Genomic DNA, 14,142 nt, shown 5'->3' on the forward strand with positions numbered 1-14,142 from the left:
AATGTGTTAGAAATATGGTATTAAAAATATCGAGTCACTAGGTTATTAACTTCATAAATTTTAATGTAACATCGTAATCATCTTGTATTAAAAAAACCTGTTTGCCGCATTACAGTGCATCTTCAGCAATCGTCTTGGAAAAAAGATTAGCGGCTGTAGATGGTTTTTGTCTATTTGAGTCAGAGGCTAACATTTATTGAGTAATTTCAAAAGTGGCCCCTCAGATCTCTATTGCGATTCACAGCGAGAGCTTTTTCGCTATAGTCCCTTGTAATATGTTTTTTTCATGTAGAGAATAAGGATAATCTAAAAAAGGAAGTCCATCATTAAAAGCAAAAAACCGTGTAATTTTGGCGAGAGGAATATGTGAAATACGAGTTTTGGGATTTCTGTGTTCCAAAATTCAGTTCATTTGAAACTTTCTTATTAGTTAGTCTAAGTCACAGATAAATGCAACAGCAAAGTAGCAATGCTTCGTACAATTGAAATATGACGTTGTTTACTCTATCCTTAACCAGAGATTTCTCGCAGTTATAGAAATGTAGCGGCACATAAGTCAGAGGGCGATGCGAATCGAGAGTGACTCATTTTGTTATTTTGCCTCGGGACATTGATATCGTCTTGGTCTACAACATCGCCGCTATGTGCAACTGTATTCTATATTTGAAAATACTTTTAAATACATTTGACAGTAAAACGATCAACTCGTTTCGTTGTTGTATAAACCAACGCGTATAGTCCACCACAGAAAATAATTAGCTTTTAATTGTCTAATAGACTTTTGAGAATGCCAAGTCTTGTTCGTTTCTTTTTTGTTATATTTTCGTCTTCTAAGAAGTGTACACTTTGTCGAAATACCTTACACAACCAGTCTTTGATGCATTTGTAATCACGATTCTTTTTCTCTCATGAGAAATAAAACGTTGGATAGAATGCACTGGTGAACTATCATCAGAAACTTAGTTAGTTCTCAAATTTTCACACGAAATACTACTATACCTTTATGTTATGTATGTACATTGCAATGTAATTAGTAAAATATAAGCTATAATACATGTATAAATATAAAGGTAATCTAACATTATCTACATGTTATGTGTATGTGCAAATTAATGATATTGTAGCGGCACAGGAGTTAAAGGACGAAGCGAATCGAGAGCGACTCATGTTGTTGTTTTGCCTCGGGACATTGACACAGCTTTCACGCATGAAACGTAATGATAAATAAACCACGGGCAAAACAATGTCGCTGCTACATGCAACCGTCGAATAAAGACGAATTCGAATTTTCCGACTCTCCCCCGACCAGTATAAATAAACGGACGCGATTGCAAACGAGTCAGATTATCCGAGTTATTATTCGAGGTAGTATCCGAGCTATCATACGCGATTAATGGAGTGTACTACTTATCGAGTTATCTGCGCGATCATACACTATCGTGCGAATACATTGAACGAGCGTCTTTCGACAGCACCAATTTATATTTATATTTATTTAATTTCTTCCAAATATATTTGACGGGTTGCAACAGCAATCTCTCGCTCTTGTTATTCTATATTATTGAACCTCAACCAATCCACCACAATATAAATATCTGTATTACCTTTTTTCATTACTAACATTTATGATGTTATAAGGAAGACAAAAATATAAAAGAGTCTAGAACAGGATAATTTATTCTATACCTGTATGTATAAGTTGGTATAAGTATCGATAATTTATACCACAATCATTATCGAAATGTAGTAAAGCAATGTATGGAAATCGTTCCCTGGTCGAGAATATATTTCTGATGCTGAAGAATGTCGTATGGTTTTTGGAAATGGTTTTTGTCGTATGGTATGTCGCAAATTAATTAGAAAAATTGTCAGGACACAATGATATTCTGCAATTATTCACAAACGAGGCTGCACCTCCGGTTTTGGTGAAATCTAAACTTATTGTGAAATTCAACATTTTGAACTTCTTCCTATACACATAACCGTCGCTCGGCCTTAATTTCCGAGATATTTGCAAAAGATTGTTGGTACTACCACATTTAATCTTGCGCATATATGCATGCCACGACGACGTATGTCTTTGCATGGTACGTCCACTTAACTATTGCTTCTAAAAACACATCGCGACAGCCTGCAAACAATATAGCTCACAAACATTTCAGTATTTATTTATTTCTTTTACTAACCTGAAACTACATTGAAAATGAAAAAAGGATTTTTTAGACGCATAGATCTGACATGTGTTGACAGCCGCTATTAAATGATATGATGAATCCACATTTGATAGCCTCTTATTCCTAACTGCAATCATTGCCCTTTAAAACGTATTTCTAGTCTATCTTTTTGAAGTACCTTATCGACGAATTAACTTGTTATACAGATAGTTTTCCGGCGGTTGCGATATGTTTATAGAAACAGCAGATAAGCGGTTGCACTATGCCGACGAAAACGATGCCATGAACTTGCAAGTATAGGCAGGATTCAATATAGTATTAGTAGCAGTAATTTATTGTAAATGCAGGAAACATTTGATAATTGCAGTGTCATTATCTGCATTCCGAAGGAAGGGTCTAGCTCTATGAAGCACGGGAAACTCGACATCCCACCGTGATCGAGTAGTATAACATGCTCCAATGTTAGACATTGATTGTCACAGTGTACCTAAATACTAATTCAATATCAAAACTTTTTAATTGTTGACTTTTTAAAAATGAGACTCTTACCAACGTATTTGTGCGACGTTTCTGATTAATACGAGACTAAACATGATGTAATTTGAATTATAGTTACTTATTGATATGTAGTTAATTATCATTTAGTAAGTAAGCTAATATGCTTCAAAAAATATATATGTTTGGTGTTGTTTTAATATCAAAAATGTAAGGAGCATATTGGTAAAAGTTTCATCCATCATAAATCAAAAATAAGATAGTTTGATTTTTGAGTTAAAGATCTCAGCTTATCGCGGGTTTTTGATTAATATTTGTCGAACGTTACGACACTTAGTCCTTGTTTCTCTGTGTTTCCTATATCTCGGAAACTAAAGTCGAGCGATGTATTTATAAGAATATGTTTTACATGATAAGTTACACAACATATTTAAAATTTATCGAAATCGAATGCTTAGTCTCGTTTACTTATAACTACCTTTGATGTATGTATTATGCAACAAAATCAGAATTTAATCCCATTGCAAGAAAATTGTTGATTTAGTACGGATTTCTTGAAAGAATACTACGAAACTTCTACATTATAAATGTTATATTACGTCTAACGTCATCTACATGATATATGTATGTGCATGTTAATGATGTATATATGCATATAAGTCTTTTTTATTACTAACATTTAGATGTTAATGAGAAAATGATAAATAAAGATGTCTGGAACAGAATAATTTATCCTATATTTGCGAATACATTTTAGTACAAGCATTCATCATTTGTAACATAATTATTATGCAGTATGTAGTAAAGTTGGCCGGGCTCATCGGGAGGATCGGAGCGCGGAAAGCTCCGGGTCCCGACAGAGTCTCGGCCCGTCTGTAGAAGGCGTCGCCGTGGTCTTGGCCCCGAGACGAATGCGTCTGTCTGACGGATGCCTGTCTCGGGGCGAATTCACCGTTTCGTGGAAAGAGGGGCGGATGGTCCTGCTGCCGAAGCCGGGACGCTCTTCGGACTCGCCTTCCGCCATTCGGCCGGTGTGCCTTTTGGACGAGGCTGGCAAGCTGCTGGACAGAGTGGTGGCTGCCCGCCACGAGTCGCATTTGTCCCGAAGTGCTCCCGTACTGCACGACGGTCAGTTCGGCTTCCGGAGAGAGCGGTCTACAGCCGACGCTATCGCCCGTGTCCGCTCCTTTGTCGAGGGTGCCCAGCGGCGTGGTTACGTGGCGTTGGCCGTGTCGCTGGACGCCTTCAACGGCATCCCCTGGGACAGGATATGCCGGGCCCTCAAGTTTCATCGTGTATCCGCGTACCTGCGGGGTGTGATCCGGGCGTTCCTCCGGGATTGGAGTATCGTCTACACCGTCCAGGGCGGAACATCGCGTACGATGGGGTACTTCGGACGCCGATGCCTCCGAACTCGACACTGGCGTGCTACGCCAACGGCACGTTGGTGAATGGTCTGGGGCACAGCGTGGTGCAGAATCGTCCGTCTGGCGGAGCTGGCGTTGGCCTGCCTGGTCGCCGAGATCAAGGGATTGGGACTGAGGGTGTCCCCTGAGAAGTCTTAGGCAATGTGGTTTTGCCGCAGGGCCGATCACGGGACGCCTCCAGCGGGTTATCGCCTGAGCTTGGAGGGGGCTGAGATCGAGGTCGGAACCAACATGAAGTATCTGGGCTTGACCCTCGACAGCCGCTGGACCTTCGGCGTCTGTCACCGTCTGTCGTGGTGACGGAGAACGCCTTAGGACGTTTGGTGCCTTGGTTGGACGGGCCCGGCGTCGGAGTACGCCGGTTGTACGCCGGCGTGGTGCGATCGAGGTTCCTCTACGGAGCTCCGATCTGGGCGGAGGACCTGATGGCCAGCCGTCGCAGTCTCCTAACGGTCAGGAGGCTGCACAGGACGGTGGCCATCAGGGTAGTGAGGGGCTTCCGCACCATTTCGGCGGCAGCAGCGGCGATGCTCGCCGGGTTTCCCCTGTTCGAATTGCAGGTCCTGAGGTGTCGCGAAATTTATCTCCACACTCGGGGTCTGCCGGGTGGGGTCGGCCCGGTGGGCGCCAACGATAGGGGTCGAGCTCGGCGGGCTTTGCTCGACAGATGGCGTGCCAGCCTCGACACAATAGAGCAATTAAATAAAATACCGCTTCTGCCCGCCTTTCATCCTCTTGCTGCTCACTTTCCGTCAGCTTACCATTTTTCACGCTCTACCAGCGCATTCAATGCTGCGCTCGCTCAGATTTGTCATTCATAAAATTTATTAATAAATTGCGAAACAGTGCAACACATCCCGTAATATTCAATGCATATGTATGTTGTACAGGGTGTGCAGAGTGTAAGTGTAAAAAGAATATGTCGTATCGTAATTTTACTCTTGCGAATTATGCGCCAGCAACAATGACATGAGCATTATATTTGCGATTGTTATGTTGACGACTTCGTAGGAAATTTAAAACAGTACAAAGTTAAAGCAAAGTCGTAAACTCTATCTACTTCATACACGATTGTTTACGAATCATGTCATATTCGACCAGTTCGACAAGTTTTGAATGAAACGTTTGTATTATTGCGAAAAGAACGGAGACCCGCTCCTCATGGGGCATTCGGTTCTTCATATTCGACACCATTGGACTTTGCTCAGAATAAAATAAAAACTGCATGTAATTTATGAAATATAAAAAAGTCATAATGCTTGTAAGTTTCAATAAATTCTCGAACAATAGCAATAATGGTTACTACTTTCGTAGATTTATGTGTTAAGGTACGTTAATGTCGGCCGTCGTAATAAAAGAAAATAAAATTGCAGAATATGAATAGGGTATTTATATTAACTAAGGAGGAAATCATATATATATATATATATATATATATATATATATATATATATATATATATATATATATATATATATATATATATACATATATATATATATGATTACTACTACAAAGATTAACAAATAATAAGTCTAGTGAATAATAAACTTAACAAATAATGAAGTTAGTGGAAAATAAATTGAACGAATAATAAATTAAACAAATAATGAAGTTAGTGGATTATAAGTTGAATGGTTAGTAAGTCTAACAAATAATAAAGCTAATGAATAATACGTTTAACGGATAGTAAGTTCAATGAATAATATGATTTACAAACAATAAGTTAATAATCGTTATAAACAATAATTTTGAGTTCAAACGAATCCACGATCAACGGGATGACTCCTTACTAAGCGTAGACTGATCTTAAGCACAGAAACACGACGTGTCACTCTCCAAAGCAGTCACAAGACGAATGCCAGCCTCGTCGAGATTTTTCTCGCTGTACGATTGCATTTTGTTTTTCTATACCCGTTTGGAAGCATCGAGAAGGTTCCAAACGCCGTTGCTAGGCAGTTTCTGCCTGAGTACATCCCGTGACCGTGGCTACGTTCGGCGACCAATTGTCGCCTCGAACCCAATCTTGATATCACAAATCTCGAACAATTACAGCTATGATAAAATCCAGGCTAGACTACTAGAAGATGTTTCCAAAATTTCCAAGGAACGGCTTCGGCTTTCCTTTCATCTCCGACATATATATATATATATATGTCGGGTACACATTGGAATTAGGATTAGGGGCGTGAAACGAATCGTCGTTTGGTTTACGCATTGTCGATAAGCAATAGAGAAGACATTGACTAGTGCAGATACGATTGTTATGGAATTGGACAAGCAACCGTGGCAATTAGACACTCGAGAAACTAATGACAATGATCCTAGGTTCAATAACGAATCCGTGGTCGACGGGGTGATGGATAAACGTGCCCACAAAATCTAAGTCGGACTCTTTGTTAAAACGGTGAATACCCACCGAGCGTACAGACGCTAAGTGAGTCGCTAATACGATCTCGCGAGAGAAATGACTTTTCGTCGCGACGATGCTGCAGAGGAAAACTATGATGGGGTGTGTCTAAGGACACGAGATCATCGGATTCGTCGAGGATAGTCCTCGTTCAGAAAGTAAGGGAAATTAACGTTGCTGCTAATTGGTCAATCTCCATATCGGTGGTTAGAAAAGATGCCAGCCGCCCTCGAAGGAAAGTTGCTAGTGGGAGACGCCGTTCGTTGAAAGAAATAGATCTCCCCTATCTTCCCGTAGTTGGGACAAAGACTGTTTATCTGTTCGATGGACTTTAGGTAACTAGATCTTAGTGTTTATCACGGCCCTCGGGCTAGCTGATCACGTACTGTGGAGACACATCGACATCTGGCAATCATCTTACTCGAAGAATAGGGACTGCGTGTGGCCACGGGACAGAGACCGTTGAAATGTTTACTGTCGTGTGTCGCCAGAGATATTTCTTTTAAGGAGAGCTATAGAATTACTTCATACCTTTGTTAGGCAAAACGTTCATCCCTTGACCGCGGGCACGTTGGCGACCGACTGTCGCCTCGAGCCCAAGCTCACTATCACAAATCTCGGACAATTACAATTAGGTTGAATAACTACAATTGTTTAATTACAGCTATAGTAGGCTCTAGGTTACAATGTTGCGGGATTATCCAGCATTCCAGAGGCTCCGGTGTTCTTTCCTCTCCGACACGGCCATCCTGACTATCACACGTCCTCGTGTGTAGCTAAAATATTGTATTTTTTTTAACATTAGACTCGACGTAGCTGATATTATTTACCATTCAATTACATGTTCCAAATAAGTCAAAGGTCCATTTCGGCAACGAGATTCTGTTCGGGGGTTTGACAAGCAAGGAAATGAAAGAGAACTAGAATTAGTGGCGTTATAATTTATATTCAAAGTGCTAGTTGCATTCCGTGAGTTATCAGTCAGACCGTAACGACACGACAGATCATTTTCGATTCCGTACACGGGTGGGTCTCAGATTGTTGGATCGTGTTACTACGTTGGGCGTATTACGAAGGCGCAGAGTGTCCCACTGGACGTATTACAAAGGCGCAGAATGTCCCACTGGACGTATTACAAAGGCGCAGAATGTCCCACTGGACGTATTACAAAGGCGCAGAATGTCCCACTGGACGTATTACAAAGGCGCAGAATGTCCCACTGGACGTATTACAAAGGCGCAGAATGTCCCACTGGACGTATTACGAAGGCGCAGAATGTCCCACTGGACGTATTACAAAGGCGCAGAATGTCCCACTGGACGTATTACAAAGGCGCAGAATGTCCCACTGGACGTATTACAAAGGCGCAGAATGTCCCACTGGACGTATTACAAAGGCGCAGAATGTCCCACTGGACGTATTACGAAGGCGCAGAATGTCCCACTGGACATATTACGAAGGCGCAGAGCACCACACTGGATGCACAGCCGCAACGTGGTATTAATGATCCTCTGAGGTCCGTGAACTTGTATCGTTATTATCACCGTCGTTGTCATCATCGTAGACGTCTAACTCAGCGGGAACGCTGCTGTCTGGCATCTTCCTCAGTCTGTCATGTCTGTCCTTATATGATCTTTTGCCGTCCAAGGTTTCTAAGGTGTACCTATCTCCTTCCAAAATCTCTGCTATCCTAAATGGACCCCTGAATTTCGGATCTAGCTTCGTTTGGTTTCTTTCCTCGTTTTTACGTAACACAAACTCACCAAGGTTAAACCTAACTACTTGAGCCTTATTTTTATCGAACCTATCCTTATCGTATTTGGCACTTGCTTCTATATTTTTTATCGCCTGTCGCCGTACGTGGGAGATATCTACTTCTCTTTCTTCGATATTGTCGGGTACGGACAAGCCGTAGGGTCTCGCTGTTTTACCGATTAACAGTTCCAATGGGCTCGACTTAGTCACGCGGTTGGGGGTACAATTTAAAGCCAGTTGTGTTTCCCCGATCGCGTCTTGCCAGGACCGTCCGGTCGTTTCTATTGTTGTGAACGTATTTTTTAGCGTACCCATGATACGCTCTACCTGTCCATTGGCCCTGCTAGCACCGGTTGCTATTAAGTGGAGTTTAATATGTTTATCTCTACAAAAGTCTTGAAATTCTTTGCCCGTAAAACATCTTCCCTGGTCCGCTATTATCCGACAGGGGCTGCCGAATAAGAATATAGCGGACTTGAGTGCTTTAATGGTATTAAGGGAGTCTATCTTACGGGTGTGGTGCAAGTATACGAACTTGGTAAAGGCGTCGACCAGCACAATGACATATTCCTTCGCGTCGTTTTTACCGCTTAGTTTGCCCGTGATATCCATGTGAACCGTGTGCCAAGGTATGCTGGTCTTAGGTATGGGGTGTAGTTCGGCTTGTATTTTGCCGGAACTGGCCTTAGAAACTCGACAAGCATGACAGTTCTCAACGAATTTGCGAACGTATTTCGCCATTCCTTCGAACCAGTAATACTCGTATAGTTTCTCGAGCGTTTTATCCCATCCTAAGTGCATGATTGACTGGTGTACATGGCTGATCACGGACCACCTAAAGCCTCTTGGGACAATGGGCAAGCAGAGAGTTCTGCCCCTTCTTTGTATTTTACGGTACAGGGTGCCGGATCGTAGTTCGTAGGTGTTCGCGATGTCTTCCGCAAGCTCGTCGTTCCGCAACTTATCAACAATTTCGGTGATTTGGGGGTCGCGACGTTGTTCCGCTAAGAGCCAATCGTCGGAGATTTCGGCCAGATTGATTTCCTTTTCGGCGATTTTGTCGATCTTACGGTGATCCGAGTCTACGGGGTTCCGCGAAAAGAAGTCGGCGTGAGCCATTCGTTTGCCTTCCCGATACATAATGTCGAAGGTGAAAGTTTGCAGGTAGGCCCACCATCTGTAAACCCTGTCACTTAAATGTACCTTATTACTGGATGCCTTTAGGGAATTGCAATCAGTGACAACGAGGAATTCTCGTCCGTGTAGGTAATGACGGAAATGTTTAACGGCGTTTACAACCGCCAACGTCTCCAGTTCATAGGAATGGTATCTGGATTCCGCGGGGCTAGTCTTTTTACTGTAATATTCTACTACTCTATTTTGACCTTCGACCTTATGCATCAAAATGGCCCCATATCCTTCAGAACTAGCGTCGGTATGTAGTTCTATCGGGTAGTTGGGGTCGAATATCATTAACACCGGTGCTTCGGTCAGGACGGAAATTACCTTTTGCCTTATCTTTTCATGTTTATCCGTCCAAGCTATGCTTTTGTTACCGGAAGTAAGCGCGTACAAGGGTTTCATTATCTGTGAGAATTTAGGGACGAATTTTCGGAAGTAAGTGGCTAGACCTATGAATTGTCTGAGCTGTGTGACGGTCGTTGGCGCAGGTAAAGAGCTCAAGGCGTGTATTTTACCCGGGTTGGGGCGGACTTCTCCGTCACGGATTACATACCCCAAATAAAGTACCGAGGTCGTTAGGAAAGAACATTTTGAAAAGTTGAAAGAGAATCCGGCTTTTACGAGGGTATCCAATACGGTGTTCAATCTTTCTAGGGCTTGATCTATCGAGTCGGCAATAATTAGAACGTCATCCAAGTAGACAACAATGTATGAATACGCAAGGTCGCCTAAGGCGTTGAGAATGGCCCTCTGAAAAACGGAAGGTGCATTTTTCAATCCGAACGGCATGGTTAGGTACTCGTACTGTCCGTCGGGTGTAACGAACGCCGTATACTCCGTCGAATTAGGATGAATAGGAATCTGATGAAACCCGCTGGCCATGTCTAAGCTAATGAAGTATCTCGCCTTTTGCAATCTCGCGATCTGATCCGCGATGAGGGGTAGGGGATACCGATCCGCGACCGTGTTTTTGTTTAGCGCTCGAAAATCTACACACAGTCTATCTGAGCCGTCCTTTTTCTTCACGAGTATCATGGGGCTCGCGAACGGCGAACTACTGGGCCTTATGATTTTTGCCTCGATTAACTCGCTGATTCTCTCTCGCACTGTTCTTCGTTCTTCCTCGCTGAGTCTGTAGGGACTTCTTTGTACGGTGATGTTGGGATCAATTAATCGAATCTCTAACTGGCCCGTATTTACGCGAGTACGCGGGAAGCCCGTAATAAATGACTCTTTAAAATTTTGGAGAATAGAAATCAATCGGCTCTTATCATTACCACATACTTCGGTGTCTACTTTATTAAAGTCAATCCCATTTTCGACGGTTTTATGGCAAGCATTGACTGTCTTCGTCTTGCGGATATCGAGGCCGTTGGGCGTAATAATTACATCGAATCCTTGGCTTACTATCTCGCGACCAATCATAATATCGTACTTTAAATGACTATCGTCAAGGACGTGGAAAGCTATCTCCAATGTAAAATCGCTAATACGTACGACGGACAAAATCTGGGACGTACTTTTAACGCAGGTATTTCCGATTCCTTGCATTACTATTACATCTGTCGTTCTCTTACCGGAAAATTTCGAGGCTACAGATTCTTTAACTAATGAGCACTCGGCTCCGGAATCGAAGTAAAACGGAAACGACTCACCCAGATGACTCAAACTACCAACTGGCGGCTTCATCACACAGACGTCGACTCGGAGTTTGTCCTTGGGGCTGGATTTTCCGTCTTGTTGTTGCGGACAGTTTGGTGCGATATGGCCCTCCGCCTTACACTTGAAGCAAACCACCTGGGGCGATGTTGCCGGTCGTCTTCCTTCCGGGCGTTGCGTATTTCCTCGCTGTTCTCTCTGCATCCTACGGCGGCACTCAGCTATTCTGTGTCCTTGTTTACCACAGTAGAGGCACTTCACGTGGTGGGCCGACAGCTTGCGTCTTTTGGCTTCGGGTTCCGCCGGTGGATTTCTTGACGAAAATGTCGGCTGATCGTTGTAAGGGAGAATCCTCATTTCATCATGAAATTGGTCCTCCGTCCTGATATTATTCGCGAGCGTTAGTCGCTGAAAGCGTTGATCTTGTGAACTCAGTATATAAAGGGCGAGGGCATTGATCACTTCGGGCATCGTTAGATCTTGCAACTTCATCTGCAGCATGGAGCGGAGGCGACTACCGTACGCTCCCGGGGATTCAGTCTCCGACGGTCGTTCTCTGGATATCCTTATTAACGCCGAAGCGGCTGTCTCTCTGCCACCAAAACGCGAGAGAAATTGTTCCTTAAGCGTTGGCCAGGTAAGCTTTCCACCGCGCACCACTTGCGAAAGCCAATGCGCAGCAGAACCCTTTAGGGCGCGATTTAGAGCGGAAAGCAACGCACTATCTTGCATCGGGTGGTCTTTCAAAATCAGATCAGCATGCGCGCACCACGCGGATGGATCGGCGCCTGCGCCTTCGGGGTCAAAACGTGGTAACGTTGCATCCTTAGATTCCGCACTCGATCTTTGCTCCCCCGGTTTGTGCGCTAGCGTCTGAATTAACTCGCGCATAAGGGCCATTTGCTCTTGTAGCGCTTTAAACGGTTCTGATCCCACTTCTGATGTCGGAGTAGCGTTGGGGTCAGGATTGTGGGTGTTTGGTGAGTCTTCATTGAAATTAGCCATCGTTGCGATATAATAAAGACACAGTTTATTAGCACAGGCACGGATGATACAAGTTTAACAATCGACGGTGGTGATTAGGCACCCGCGATACTAGTAACAATGGTCTCGGGTTCGATAACGAAACCGCGGTCAGAGGGATGATGGTTGAACGTGTTCGCGAAGTCTAAGTCCGCACAATAATTCGTAAGAACGTTACTTCCTTCAGTTGACGAGATCGCGTGAAAGAATGCCTTTTCCGTCCCGATGATGCCACAGAGGAAAACTATATCGGGGTGTGTCTAAGGGCACGAGATCATCGGATTCGTCGAGGATAGTCTTCGTTCCGGGAGTAAGGGAAATTGGCGTTGCTGCTAATTGGTCAATTTCCATATCGGTGGTTAGAAAAGATGCTAGCCGCCCTCGAGGGAAAGTTGCTAGTGGGAGACGCCGTTCGTTGAAAGAAATAGATCTCCCCTATCTTCCCGTAGTTGGGACAAAGACTGTTTATCTGTTCGAAGGACTTTAGGTAACTAGATATTAGTGTTTATAACGGCCCTCGGGCTAGCTGGTCACGTACTGTGGAGAGACATCGACATCTGGCAATCATCTTTCTCGAAGAATAGGAACTGCGTGTGGCCACGGGACAGAGACCGTTGGAATGTTTACTGTCGTGTGTCGCCAGAGATATTTCTTTTAAGGAGAGCTATAGAATTACTTCATACCTTTGTTAGGCAAAACGTTCATCCCTTGACCGCGGGCACGTTGGCGACCGACTGTCGCCTCGAGCCCAAGCTCACTATCACAAATCTCGGACAATTACAATTAGGTTGAATAACTACAATTGTTTAATTACAGCTATAGTAGGCTCTAGGTTACAATGTTGCGGGATTATCCAGCATTCCAGAGGCTCCGGTGTTCTTTCCTCTCCGACATATATATATGTCGGGTTTACATTGGAATAAGGTTTATGGGCGTGAAACGAATATCCACTTGGATTACACATTGTCGTTATGCAATAGAGAAGACATTGACTAGTGCAAATACGATTATTATAGGATTGGCCGAGTAACCGTGGTAAATAGATACTCGAGAAACTAATGACAATGATCCTAGTTTCAATAACGAATCCGCGGTCGACGGGATGATAGATGAACGTGCTCACAAAATCTAAGTCGGACTCTTTGTTAAAACATGGAATATCTACCGAGCTAAGTAACTCGCTAATACGGCCTCACGAGAGAATGACTTTCCGTCGCGATGATGCTGCAGAGGAAAACTATGATGGGGTGTGTCTAAGGACACGAGATCATTGGATTCGTCGAGGATAGCCTTCTTTAGAAGTGAGGGAAATTGGCGTTGCTGCTAATTGGTCAATCTCCATATCGGTGGTTAGAAAAGATGCTAGCCGCCCTCGAGGGAAAGTTGCTAGTGGGAGACGCCGTTCGTTGAAAAATAGGTCTTTCCTATCTTCCCGTAGCTGGGACAAAGGTTGTTTGTCTGTCTGAAGGACTTTAGCCAACTAAATCTTAAGATCTATAACGGGCCCTCTGGCTAGCCGAACATGTACTGCGAAGACGCAACGACATCTGGCAATCATCTTACTCGAAGAATAGGGTCTGCGTGTGGCGAGCCACGGGACAGAAACCGTTGGAATGTTTACTGTCGCGTGCCGCCACAAATATTTCTTTTAAGGAGAGCTATAGAATTACTCCATACCTTTGTTAGACAAAGCTTTCATCCCGTGACTGCGGCTACGTTCGGCGACTGCCAGTCGCCTCGAGTCCAAGCTCATTGTCACAAATCTCGAACAAATACAATCGCATTGAATGACGACAATTGTTTACTTACGCCTATAATAGAATCTAGATTACGGTGTTAAGTTATTTTCCCGAAGTTCCAAAGGGAAGGCTCCGATGTCCTTTCATCTCCGACATATATATGTTCGTGATAGAATGATAAGTTGACGAAATTTTTTTTCGGTAAAAGTGGACAAAAGCTTGCACAACTCGTATCATTCTTCTTTTGACATATAAATATTGTAGAGATTATATTTTCA

At 43.5% G+C, this 14,142-nt stretch overlaps 2 protein-coding genes across 3 annotated transcripts in view; both read left to right on the plus strand.

The window, feature by feature from the left end:
- The window catches only part of LOC138188686 (putative fatty acyl-CoA reductase CG5065), a 52,509-nt gene that overhangs the window by 33,671 nt on the left and 4,696 nt on the right, over nt 1-14,142 (plus strand). The gene's annotated exons all lie outside the window — the stretch shown is intronic.
- Nucleotides 1-14,142, plus strand: part of LOC138188694 (phospholipase B1, membrane-associated-like) — a 289,810-nt gene that overhangs the window by 26,325 nt on the left and 249,343 nt on the right. The window lies entirely within an intron of this gene.

Source organism: Bombus flavifrons, chromosome 17, assembly GCF_040668555.2.
Source record: "Bombus flavifrons isolate JBK064 chromosome 17, iyBomFlav1_principal, whole genome shotgun sequence".
NCBI classification, from domain to species: Eukaryota; Metazoa; Arthropoda; class Insecta; order Hymenoptera; family Apidae; genus Bombus; species Bombus flavifrons.